This window comes from Nelumbo nucifera, chromosome 1 (assembly GCF_055504915.1).
Source record: "Nelumbo nucifera cultivar China Antique chromosome 1, China Antique-T2T, whole genome shotgun sequence".
Classification (NCBI taxonomy): domain Eukaryota; kingdom Viridiplantae; phylum Streptophyta; class Magnoliopsida; order Proteales; family Nelumbonaceae; genus Nelumbo; species Nelumbo nucifera.
The window spans coordinates 168,903,415-168,917,073 of NC_142649.1; positions in this window are offsets into that span (position 1 = coordinate 168,903,415).

Below are 13,659 nucleotides of genomic sequence, written 5' to 3' on the forward strand. Positions count from 1 at the left end.
AGGCTCAAAAGGGTCTTAAGTTTTAAATTGTGAATCTTTGATTCTATGATTCTGGCTCAGTCAGGCAGTAACATCCTGTCTACACTTGGGCCCCGTTTGTTTTTAGATAAATTATTTACTCAGATAAGTACAGTTATCTATATTCTCTTTTACCCAGGTAAGTGTTTTATGTTTTCGTTTTTATCCTATACATTTTTGTTTTTAGTGTCTATTTAATTTAGTAAATTTCCCTGTAGTAATTTATCCCCCCGGGTTTCAACATGACCCATCACCGCACACAATTATAAAAGACACCACCAGATAATAGGGGTCGAACTTGGGTTGGACCAGCCCGAACCCAATAAGTCATTCAGCTCAGCCAATTCATCCATTATCAAACAGCCCGCCCCTAGGAAAATTTAACAATTCGTGATTCTTACAAGTAGCAACAAGTTAGGAGAGGTTTTCCCTAACTGGGCCTTTGTGTCTTTGTGAAAGAGGGAAGGAGGGATTGAGAAAATATCAATCAGGAGGCCTCCTAGGCAGGATTTTGAGGATGGGGGCCCATCTGTGCCACCTCAGATCTGGACTGGGTAAATGCCCTTGTACCCATTACCACACCAGTGGTGCCCAACTTCCAGACAAAAAACAATCCAGGGTTTGCAACACTGAGGAACCCATGTGCCACATCAATATTATGTCTGTGGACCCCAACGTATATGATGCTGACCTTCTCCTATTCCTCCTATCAGGATGAAAGTGAGATGATATCAGGATTCACATGGTAGGCAAGATGTCTCTGGATGAGGATGGGCGCAAGTCCTAACAGATGCCAGTTTGTGATGACGTAATTTTGAGTGTTGATGATACTTTTATAGACAACATGTAGGGTCTGGAGCCAGAGGACCGGCCCAGCCCATTCTGGCCTTCATATGGATATGAAGGGTTCCAGCATTAAATGGGTCCCAGAATTGAGTTAAACTGGGCCAAAATCGGATTCACGCGGCACCTTTTGGAACCTAGAAGCTCCTTATCTATATGGGGCCTGGGCAAGTGGGCATCATTTCATTCATGGTCCTGGAGCTGTTTTAAACGTGAGGGGTCCAAGCATGGACTCTGTGTAGCGTAACCCAACTAGAGTAGTCGATCATGGAATGAAATGAAAAATGATTCATTGCCGACCTGCCAAATAGGGTTATGCTGTAGGGTTGATGTTGGTACAATTAAGTGATTACTAGTGTTTTTAATCCGTCGTTGACCTGGTTTGTCGGACTGTTCAACCCGTCACACACACACATATATATATATACATATTATTTTACAATTTACAATATATTTTTCAATTATATATTTATATTTTCTATATATAATAACTACTTTTATTATTTATTTATGATATCATAAATTGACCAGTTCAATCCAAATGGTTGAACCAGAGACCCGCTGTGGTTTTCAAAATGCTGATTCTCATTCATTGTTTAACAATGCATAATAAGCACCAAAACTTTAATCTGGTAACAAACAGGGAAAGACGGGAGCAAATTATTGGCAAATCTAGTTCTAGTTTTAACATTGGAGACTGATTTGGGCTCATCCCATTTTATTTTGATAAAGATAATACATGATTCAAAAGGTAAAAATAGGACTTTGTCATTATTAAGTACTTAGTGTAAGAGACACGCCTATGCACATTCGCAAGTAACCATATATATGATATTGGATTTAACTTTTATGATTATACAAATTTCTAGATAAGTATTAATCATTTATGATATATATGATATGGAATTTAACTTTTATTATTATTAATTATTATACATATATGTAAGTAATTATTAATTATATATGATATATGATATTTGGATTTAATTTATACGCAATGCAATGCAAGTATTCACTTATGTTTATACTTACAAATTTTGGATGTACCACGATCATTTTCAATTAATATTTTATATAGTTTGATAAGATGCAATCATGTAAATGTTTACTCCAATAATAAAACAAATAGGGTGCTGAGTAATACGGGCACAATTATCTATAGGCCCAATATCCCACCAATTGGGTGGGGGTATGTCCTCTGATCACGTAACCATCAGCACCTTAGCTAGTATTAGTGTGGTACACCCATAATGAAGAGAGAGAGAGAGAGAGAGGAACATTGTATCTCAATCATTTAAATGGGCCTTCAAGTTGTCACTTTAACCATCATCTAAAAGGTTGTCCATACAATGTTGGCTCCTCTTTCACCACAAACGAAGGAAATCTCCAAAAGAAAAGGCAAAAAGATGGAAAGAGAATAAAACAAAGAAACAATCTCAAATTAGGGCTGTAAATGTTGATCTAATCCAATTCGAATCCGATCCATATATATTAGATTTAAATATATAGAATATAATTCATTTCGAATTCAAATAGACCCCTGATCAAATCTACTGTGATTATGATTATATTCGATTATATATGTACTTAACCAAAGCCTATCCTCTATCTAGTATTTTTGTCTTCTCTTCTTTGAAGAGACTCGAATGGCTGAGGTATTAGAGTCTACTTCCCCAAGATCTCCTCTAAACACCTCTGTATCATGGATGAACATTCGAAGAATGCATTTTCGAAGCAATCACATTTGGTCATAAGTTCAAAGAGAACTAATAGGAAAAAACAAGGCTCAAAAAAGGTGGAAATCGTTACTATAGAAGAGCGTTGGTTTGGGGGTTTAAGACATGAATTATAGCAGTTTATCAGTTTGAAAACAACGGCTTCATTAACAAGGTGTAAACCAGCAGGTTGGTAAGGCCTTCTGCTGGTCATAATGGAGACTTGAGATCCAGTCCTGCTTTCACCTGGGTTGGGAGGGGGGGGGGGGGGGGGGGGGGTTATAGATTGGGGGATGGGCTATTCCAATTGTGTAGCCCTTTAAAAAAAAAATCTTCCCCTTCCCTCCCTCCCCCTCCTGTTTCTTCACATTTGATGATTGATTATTGCAAATTGAATGGGTTAAAAGGGATAGGGCTAGGGCCAGGCCTAGACAAAAAAGAAATGGACCTAAAATGGTACATTTGACTTATAATTTAACAATGGATATATCATTAAATAGAATGGAATGGCGAGTGAAACAGGATTTATGTAGCAGGCCCATATAATTGGGATAAGATTTGGATGGTGATAGGATTATGTTGATGATCCTTATAAATGCATCCCTCTTTTTCTTTACTCTTTAGGGTTTTTATCATTTCCTCACTTCATAAATTTTTATTGATTTGTACAATTTGAAATAATACTATAGATTTATCAAATTTATGAGACAGAACAAACCATAAATTACTCCTAGAATTATTACCTATGCTCTCCCATGATAATAATACTGACTTCATATAAATTTCTTGGAAGGAACAAAAAACAAGCCTCAAATTCAAGCATCTATGATTCCTAAGTCCAGGGCTTATTCCAATAGCCAGCGTGCCGCCTGTTAATTCCATTCGCTTGGAGCCTTGGACTCTCAATTCAAGGACGGATAAAGAAGTGGGTCGGAACGTAGTAGGCACGTTAGGCAAGTACAATGAGTGAACACGTAATAACTGTGTGATAGGTGTCCGAACTAATGCGCACTTCATCCAAACGTTTTTGTTCCGTTAGACATAAAATATCTATTATTTTATTATCTTTGCCCCGTTACATATTGTGCTTACCTAACGTGCCTACTACATCCCGACCCGAAAGATGCATGTATTTTCTGTCATTTTCGACAGTGGAACTCATTTGTGCAGAGATCTCCATTTATGAATGGGTTTTTTGGCCAAGGACCTTCGGCCTTTGAGGACCATTTAACACTTTCACACAGAAGTATGCGATTCAAGGCCTTCCACGTTTTATTCAGAATAAAACTGTTTTTCACGTTTAGATTTGTTTGGCCTCTCTCTCTCTCTAAGGCTTGTCAATTGCTTTTCTAAGGGAAAAGAACATTCATGGACGTTACTGCTGCTTGTTATATTTTCAACAAAAAGAGTGTCCCATTATCCCATCTTGGCCAATGGTGTAAAAATTACTGCACAATACTCCGCTTCAGTTTTGATGGGCTTAAGTTTTTATAGGGAAAATTCTCGATTAATAATTTGGGTCTAGTAATACTTTGGTTCCCGAACTTTAAAATGTGATAACTCAGTACCCAAACTTTTATAACTTGCCAATCTAGTACCTATTGTTAATTAATCCGTTAACCAACCGTTAAGTGGCATTTGAAAAGATATAAATGCCTATCGAGTGTTGTTTAATTTTCTTTATCAATCATCCAAATGTTGATAAGAAATGAACAGTCTCAAATCCTTGCCTCTTCTATTCAAAAAAGTTGGGGTCACTAGAAAGCCCATTGAGACATGATCCCAACTTTCTTGAATAGAAGAAGTAAGAATTTGGGACTATTCATTTTTATCAATGTTTGGATGGTTGATAAAAAAAATTAATTGACACTTAAAGAGCATTTGTGTATTTTAAAATGCTATTTAACGATTGTTTAACGGATTGATTAATGGCAGATACTAAATTGATACATTATGAAAATTCAGATATTGAATTAATGTATTTTAAAGTTTGAGGACCAAAGTGTCACTAAGCCCAAAGCACAAAGTACTAATTGAAAATTTTCCTTTTTCTTATTATTATTATTAAAGACGGAAAAGACTATACAAGATGGGCAATAACACGTCCCCAAGAGTCAGCTAGACAAACAATAACTAAATTCCACAGAAGGTTAGAGGGAATTCGAATTACTTATAAGAGCTTCGTGAGTGATCTGCTCGAGGCAAGGAATAACTAATTTCGAATATCTTTCAATAATGATTGAAAAATCTTTGAAATTTAGAGCCAGGTTATGCACTTACCAAACTACCCCTGGTGTACCCAAATTTGTGCTCTTTAATGTCTAAAATATTACCTAGGTACTGATTCATAGGTAAAATGGTTGGTCTGAAAAAGTCATTAGAAGAAAATTTAAAGGAAAACCATGCAAGTGGCTAAAAAAATGGTTGGTTTGAACTCTCTACTTCTCTAGATTTTCACGAAATACTACTTTATTATAAGCTTTCCAGGTTGAATCCACATTGCAAATTTAACTCTCCTAAGAGTAGTTCAAGGGAAAGAATCCAAGAAAACCTAATAGAATAGAGAAGAAGGTGATAAGACTGAAAACCTTTTAAGCCTTCTAATTTGGAAAAGTGAAGACATAGATTCTTCTTTATTTTCATTCTTACCTAGAAAAATAATAATATAATCTATAGATCTTATGGTCATGTATGTAAGTTGGAAATTAACATCTTGGAGTGTCACTATCTATGTTCAGTTATACGAGTTTCCATGAATTTATTGCATGTTACTTGAACCAATTGGCACCTATATCCTTCATAAAATCTTGGTTTTAGATTATAATATTTTTAAAATCAACTGTTTACCAAATGTTTAAAACACTTTTTTTGCTCAATTTTGTTTTTCAATGCCCAAAGGATCAAAAGCAAAAGTTTATCCAAATACGCTTAATTAATGGACTATTCTTTGCCTCCTGGAAAAAAAAATAAATAAATAAATTATCTTAAGCGCGCAACCATCGTGATCACTCCATGAAAAATCCTGGATTTGGTACATGCGTCACCATATGAAATACGGTTGCTCTTCCTTTTATTATTATTCTAATCACTGATCAGGCACATTTCCTTATAAACCCCTTATATGGGCAGCCTGCACAGAAGGAAATTAAGATGCTTGCTTGAAATACTTGGGTATGATGTAATTTATGGCAATCTCCTTTGAAACTGTTGCTTGATGACCCCTCTTTCAATTAATGGCAATAATAGCCTCTAAGCCTTGAAAGGAATGTCTCAAATTGATGAACTGGGACTCTCATTTCTCAAATATTTTCTATAATGTTCATCTTTTTTTCTATGGTAAAAAAATAAAATTGTTTTATCTTCTATTGTTGCAGTAATGCAATTAACATAAACCCTGATGGATCCAACTGATGATCACTATTAGGGGTGGGTTGCCTTTTCTTGTTAAAACAATTTCTGAGTCATTCTCCTCGTTAACATCGATCCCTTTGAATATGGGTGTGAAAGTGAACCCATAAAAAGTCAGCCTGACATCAGAAAATTAAAACTTAAGGCCAAGAAGAGTTGCCAGTCCAAAGTTGATTAACAAATGACCGTGACCGTTAATCATTTTTGGGCTGGTGAGTGTGACTGATTGGATGGTTACATGACTAATGACCAAAAACATTGATAATGGCCTAGTGCTGTGTTTGGTAGGTTTGGCCTTTAATATTATTTAGCCATTCCTGTAAAGTCTGAGTTTGGTGACCTTGTATCAAATATCAAGAAGACTCAAATGATTTCTCTCAATTCTTTTTTAAATCACGAGTGTCCCATGTGAAGGGTGTGGCCACAGAGATATACCTAACTGGCTAGATTAGAAATTAAAATCCACAGAGATATATAATAACCCTCCCCAGGTTTTGAATTTTATTATCTTTTAGAAAAATATGTAATAAATTAAAAAAAAAGTCTGAATGTTATGTTTATACCTTAATCATTACAGTTGCATATTTGCATCTATTTGTTTAATTAGGCATGATGAATATTATATTAGAATTTCTTTCATTTTGGTGGTATTCCTCATCTCCTTTCTACAGACATTCGGATTTGCTTCTCTCTTTTTCTTTCGCCTACTTCTTTTTATTTATTTTCATGCATCCCTAGATTATATTCTTTTTCTTCTGATAAATCTCCACTTTCTTTTCACAGTTCATTCTCTTTAGTTTTTATTCATAAAATCATCTTTTTTGTGTTCACATTCTATGATTTAAAGTCTCAGCAGTGATCATGATATAGTTTCCCTACATGCTTGAATGCCTTTGGCCTCACCATACAAATAATGTTTGACAGGTAAATTCTTTTGAGAAACAAAACAAGGCAGTTGATGGTCTAAAGCCCTGTTCGCTTTATCCGGGTAAATGCAGTTATCTGGGTAAGTTTTTTCTTGGAAAACACTTATTCGGCTAAGTACATTTACCCATGTTCTTTTATTTCTCATGTAAATAAAGTAATGACCATTTTAACCATAAAAATCCATTATTAAAAAGGGCATTTTTGTCCCATTCAAGTATTGGTAACTTTCCCACCTAGATGGGTATCAGTTACTCGGGTAAATGATACCTAGGAAAATAAACTTTCACTGGTCCCCACATAAATCTGAAAAAAAAACATGAGATTCTTAGTCAATGGGAACTAAAATCCCATTGACCAACTTTCCCCCCTTTCAAAATCCAAAAAAAGAATGCCCCCTAAGTGTTGCAATAAATGAATGTTAGAGTAGGGTTGTAGTAGAATTGGCATGAACCATGACGAATCAAATGAAAAGGGAAAAAATAAACTAAGGATTTTAATCAATTTGTTTGTTCTTTGATATAGATATTGTAAATACTATAGTAAAGTAATTAAAGAGAAGATTAATGTCATGTGTTAATTTCATACTACTAATTATTATCTAATTAGTATTTCTTCATATACCTTTGGGAGATCTAGACTATCTAGAAATTATTCTTCATCATCCAAGCCTTGTCCCAATTAAATGGGGTCGGTTGCATTAATCCTATTTTGTCATTCTGTTCTTTTCAGTGACACGTTTATTGTTAAATTATGGGTGTTTAAATCATTTTTTATCACTTTCAATTAAGTCCTTTTTAGTTTGTTTTCAACTCTTTTAACCCCTTTAACTTGTAGCAGATTATTTTTTTTAATATGTGTTTATAAGGTCTTTTATACATGTAACCAAACCATTTGAATCTATTTTCTCTCATTTTATCACATATCGGAGCTACTCCTAAGTTTATTTATATGACTTCATTTCTAACCTTATCCTTGCTATTTTTACCACTCATCCATCTGAGCATTTGTATTTCTGTCACACTCATTTTTGGAAATGCATTATCTGAAAATTATTATTGATGTTTATATAGTCTTAAGAGTTTGAATCCTGATGGTAAATCTCTGCTAACTGCTGAAAAATGATAATTTTGCGCAAAAAACAAAAGGTTAGATCTATATCCAATCCACCCCTTCCAAGGACCTTGATAGCCGGGGCCAACATTGGATAACTGACTTTTAGGCTGTGTTTGGTTTGAAGGAAAAAGTAGGAAAAGGAAGGAAAATATAGGAAAACCTTTATAAATCTTGTATAGGTTTCCTTACATTTCCCTTCCTTTTCCTACCTTTTCCTTCAAACCAAACATTGCCTTAGTTTGAATCAGAGTGCAACAAATGAACAATTTTATCATAAACATTAGTAAACTCGGCACAATATGGTATTACCCCAGTTCATTTGAAATCAGTGTCTTAAAAATTGAACCGACTATCAACCCAAAAAGAACTCTCTGTGTAGGATGTTGCGGTTCAACCAGGTAATTAGCCCATCAAACCATAAAAAACCCAGCACCTGGTCAATTCACCGGTTCAATCGCCCGAGTCAAATAAGGTTTTTGAAATAATTGATAGATGTTAAACCACATTACAATATCTACTAGACAAAACTTGCTTGATTTGATGCCTCTAACCACCACAAAAGAAGGTGATCTTTTTCAAAAAGATCAAACAACTGTTTTATTTTTTATTTTTTAATGATTTCTCACTCACCAAAACCGTATCAATAATGTATAAGTTAAATTATTGAATTGGATTACTTTTTGGTGCCAAAGTTCTTCAAAATGGAGCCTTAAAGTTTTCAATTTTATTTAACTTTCCCCTTTTCAATCAATAAAAGCATTCATAGAGTACAAGTTTTAGGTGATGCTTAGTCCCACATAACATATAATTGCTTGTTATAAAATTATGAAGGATGGAACAAGTCCTGAAATCATCAAAGACTCAGCTTAAAAAGACTTCGCACCAATCACCCGGGTCAGACTAGATGAATTTGATATTACATACCAACCAAACTTAGTTTGTACCCATTGGACCAGGACAGCCTGAACATCCAGGCTGTGGCCTGAGGAGAGACCACATTCCAACACAACACCACCTAGGGGACTTCTTGCTTGTGACTCCATTCTCTTAATTGTCTCAAACCCTAGAAGTTTCAAAATATTTCAAAGTAAGGATATTCTCAATATGCAGAATTTGCTTTCTATCAAATAAAACTCATATGGGGGTCCACACCGACCCGAATAAAGGGAGAGTTGGCTTGTACCCATTAGCTAATACATAACCTTTTGTCTTAAAATGAATAACCTGATATATGCAGTTCCTATGCAATTTGAGTTGGATTCCATTGTTGCATTCAAGCTGAGCTCCATTTACAACCATAGTTGATACATTGGTTTTCCCTTATATGCATGGCCACTCTAAAATTGCTAATTTTTGTTTTCAAACAGAGAAAGATGAGAAAGGAATTGAAATAGGAGCTGAATGAACCTTTTCTAACAGTATACATATAGAATCATTGACTGGGGCACTGGCTAAAATTCTCTCCATATGATGGTGGTGAGGTGCAAATAAATAGAAAGAACTTCTCTAACAGCCACATAAGCTTATGTTTTCTCAGACTATGGTTGTAGTATTTTCTTGTGACCACCAATTTATTCAAACTCGTTTCTGCTAAATGCTTTTCAAATGATTGCTGCCTCTCCATTACTATTGGGGATGAGGTGACCATTCCTATTGTCTTTGCCATATAAAAAAAAGGCATCAACCATTGTTGGTCCCAGCTATTTGTGGTTTGGGAGGGGTGGATTGCATATGAATCTAATCTTTGATTTTTTTTTATAAAGCTGTCCCTGTAAAAGTCAAATTTGTGTTTTCATGCTTGTCAGCCCAAGACTTTAATTACCCTTTCACTATGCAATGGTCAATGTTTATGCCATATCCCAATTAAGGGTGTCAATGGATCGGTTTTGGATTGGATCCTTTTCAGTTTAAAATTAATTTGAACGTATTGGACAGACCAATAAGACATATTGGATTGGATCAATCCGGTCTAAAATATTTATTAGATTGGATTGGGTTGGATTAAGTCAATATCTGGTCCATTGATATAAGATAAGAATATATGTGTCAATGGACCGATTCTGGGTTGAAACCAATCTAAATTAAAATGAATTTGAACAGATTGGATGGTTCAGACATTGAATTGAACTGGCCCAAATTGGTCCAAAATATTCATTGGATTGGTTTGGACCTGGTCCATTTATAATGGATTCACATTGGATGGATCGGATTGGACCAAATCCAGTCCAATTGACACCTATAGTCCCAACTTCTAAATTTGATGCATGTACCAATGAAACCCACATGCACTTCATTGGTATCCTTTGAGACTCATATTTGTTATGTCACCACAGTAATAGTAAATTTTGCAACAATCCAATAGAAAACCGATACAATGCCCATTTGTCTTAGGTTGTATTTGATATCATTATCATTTTTACTTGCAATGTTTTAAGTTGGTCAATATAAATTTTAGGAGAATATATATTTTTTTCTACTACAAATGCTTTGAGTTCTCAATTCAACACTCGGTATCATTGTTGTTTCTTGAGAAAGTGGAATTTGATGTTTATACTATAAATGTCAGTACCCAATCTAATGTTTATATTTTTTTAGGAAAAGTGATTATGTGATATGATGTGACAAGATCATTTCTCCAAAATTTGTATTGATCAACCTTAAAATACTAAACACAGCCTTAAATGTCACACTAATATGTATTTCAGGTATATAGACATATAGTGGGTCAAAAAAGGAAATCTCTTCTCTCTGTCTGGCCAGCTGAGGGCAATTAAGTTTAATAGAAGGTAATATTGTTGATATCATTCATTTCTTTTATTTATCATTATCTCTATTAATATAAATCTAGATTTTTATATCTATGCTTTTACTAACTGAATTAAGCGTTTATATTACTTCTCAAATATATTGTGATATTATGATTTTGTTTTTCATTCTTAGTTCTTAATACTTACCAGTTTCATGTATTATAAATTTTGAAGAATTAATCTTCACAGGCCACAGCTGAGAATTTGAAACAATGGATTTCAAGGCTGAGGATTTTGGGTATGGGGTTCAGATCAATCAATACAACGTATATAGACATGATGATACATTTTTGTTTTGGCTTTGGATTGATTAAAATTCTCAATCAATCTGAAATCTGAAGTTGACCCATCTTGAACCTAGTTAAAAGAACCCCACCCATTACGTTACCTGTATAATTAATATTGGAAAAAGACTCATGCACGTAGTTACAAATAAAGATAGACATGATATCGTGAGGGCAGAAGCTAGCTCTCCCTCTTAATTAGTGGCTACTGCCTACAAACCTCTAACTCATATATTTGGACATATAAATGACATCAAATGGATGAAACAACTGGCGCTGACAGCAAGGTAATAACCAAACCTCAGCCACATATATACCATGCATATAGACTTCATTATTTCTGCCTAACCCGGCTCGGCCCGGCCAGCCTGAAAGTTAGGGTACATATAACAAGTTCTTATATATTCTTTCTGTAATTTTTATTACAAAATTAAATAAAAAAAATTTATTTTATAAAATATAAATTTTACTAATTTATACAAGGAAGTTTAGGTGCCTGGCCTGGCTTGGCCCGGGCCCCAAATTGAACATATATTATAAGGCCGGCCCAGAGTGCCAGGGCCAAGCCGAGCCTGGGCCATAAAAGCTGTTATTACCCCATAAAACCCCCGCCTGGGCCATGATCATATCCCTAATCAAGGAAGCTTGGGTGCCTGGCCTGGCTTGGCCCGGGCCCCAACTTGAACATATATTATAAGGCTGGCCCAGAGTGTCGGGGCCAAGCCGAGCCTGGGCCATAAAAGCTGTTATTACCCCGTAAAACCCCGGCCTGGGCCATGATCATATCCCTAATCAAGGACGTATCCCTTTTTTTCCATTGAATTGATTTTAAATTTTTGAAGCAAGGTTCAAAATATCGATATGCCCAATATGCTGGTAGGACTGTATTGATACTCCTTTTTCTTTTATTTTATTTTTTCAAAACTGATTCAGGGGGCCGGTTTAAGGTTCCTCCACCCTATGAACTGGTCAAAATCCTGATACACCCTCTGTAGGGACATATCAGAGAGCTCCCAAAACAATACCTATCAGTTGATACAGACTGATATGTATCGATATTTAAACCTTGTTTTGAAGATCCAGCTGGGTATTTCATCAGTTATTATTTCTGTTTCTTTTTTTTTTTTTTTTTTTTACGCAAGTTCCATCTCTTTTAATGTAGATAATAAAGAAAACAAATCTTTCATCGTAAGAATGACAAAAATACTGCTCAGATATTTCACTCTGAAAATTTATTTTCCACCCATTACATTGAAAAGTGACAACAAATGGGGCCTTAAGGATGGGGAGATTTCTTTGTAGTTTGTAGTTAGCATATCACCGTGATACAACCTCTCCTAGAGAAAATAACAAGTATATATTTCTTTAATTTTCAACCAGAACATAATATATAGTTGTTGATCAAATTGTTTTACTAATAAAATAATACTCAAATTGATTTTAGAAAATTAATTATTGATCAATCAGCAGATTGCTACATGTGTCCATATCTTTGGATTGCCCACACCAAATCAAGCTAGGATAATAGCTGCATGAGAAGTGAAAGCAACATTGTTGAAGAGAGTATAAGGAAGTATTAATTGTCCTTAAAAGACCACCAAAACCTGAATGAGTTAAATCTATAAAGTATCCTGGTTTTATTAACTTTGTATTAGTTTATTACTAATTACACACTCCAATCTTAAGGATGCTGAACGACGGGCAATAAGGTCAATCTCATCTTATAATATGTCAAGGAAAAGAAGCCCGTTTCTGTTTTCATTTCTTTCTTCATTTGGCCCGTGTTGGTTGAAGTGCAAATTTTGATCAGGTGTAGAATTTTTACCCAGTTTAGTTTTGCACTTGATACAAAATTGGGATTCTTACTTGACACACAAAATTTGTAGTTTTTGCCTCCTTTGCACTCATTGGCATTTTGCATCCCAAAATGTGATTTTTGCACTACCTTCTACTTCAATTCTATCTCATATAAAGCCTGCAGGTTCATATCTTCTTGCATCCTACCTGATTCCTGGATAGATAGCCATTCTTCTAGGTTCCTACCTCCATACTCTTTCATTTAAATAGAAACAACTTCATTTTACTACTCATCACAAACAAATAAGACAAGGTCAAATCTGAAATAAAAGTAGAATTTACATTGGGCCTTTCTGCACTCCCTTGCATTTACACCAGTGCAAACAAACAAACTGAGCCTTAATTATGATTCTTTGATGGCCTTTGCTTTTTCTAGTCTTAGCAAATTGCAGCACAATGATGAATAGCAGAAACACCATACAAAAGTAGTTCATCAGTTTGGGCTTTAGACACAATAAAGTTCTTATGGATACAAGGTTTTTTTTTTTTTTCCCTTTTTCTTTTACTTTCTAAAAAAATATGTGAGGACTGACATGGCCGACCAAAGCGTCCATCTCAGAAGAGCCTCTTTTAGAGAAAGAAGAAACCCTTTATAAAGCGCAACATGGACACTTCTTCTCTGTCCTCATGATAGTGCAGTTCCGTGTTGGTGTGCATGGGCGCGGGTGCGTTTGCATGAGCAAATGC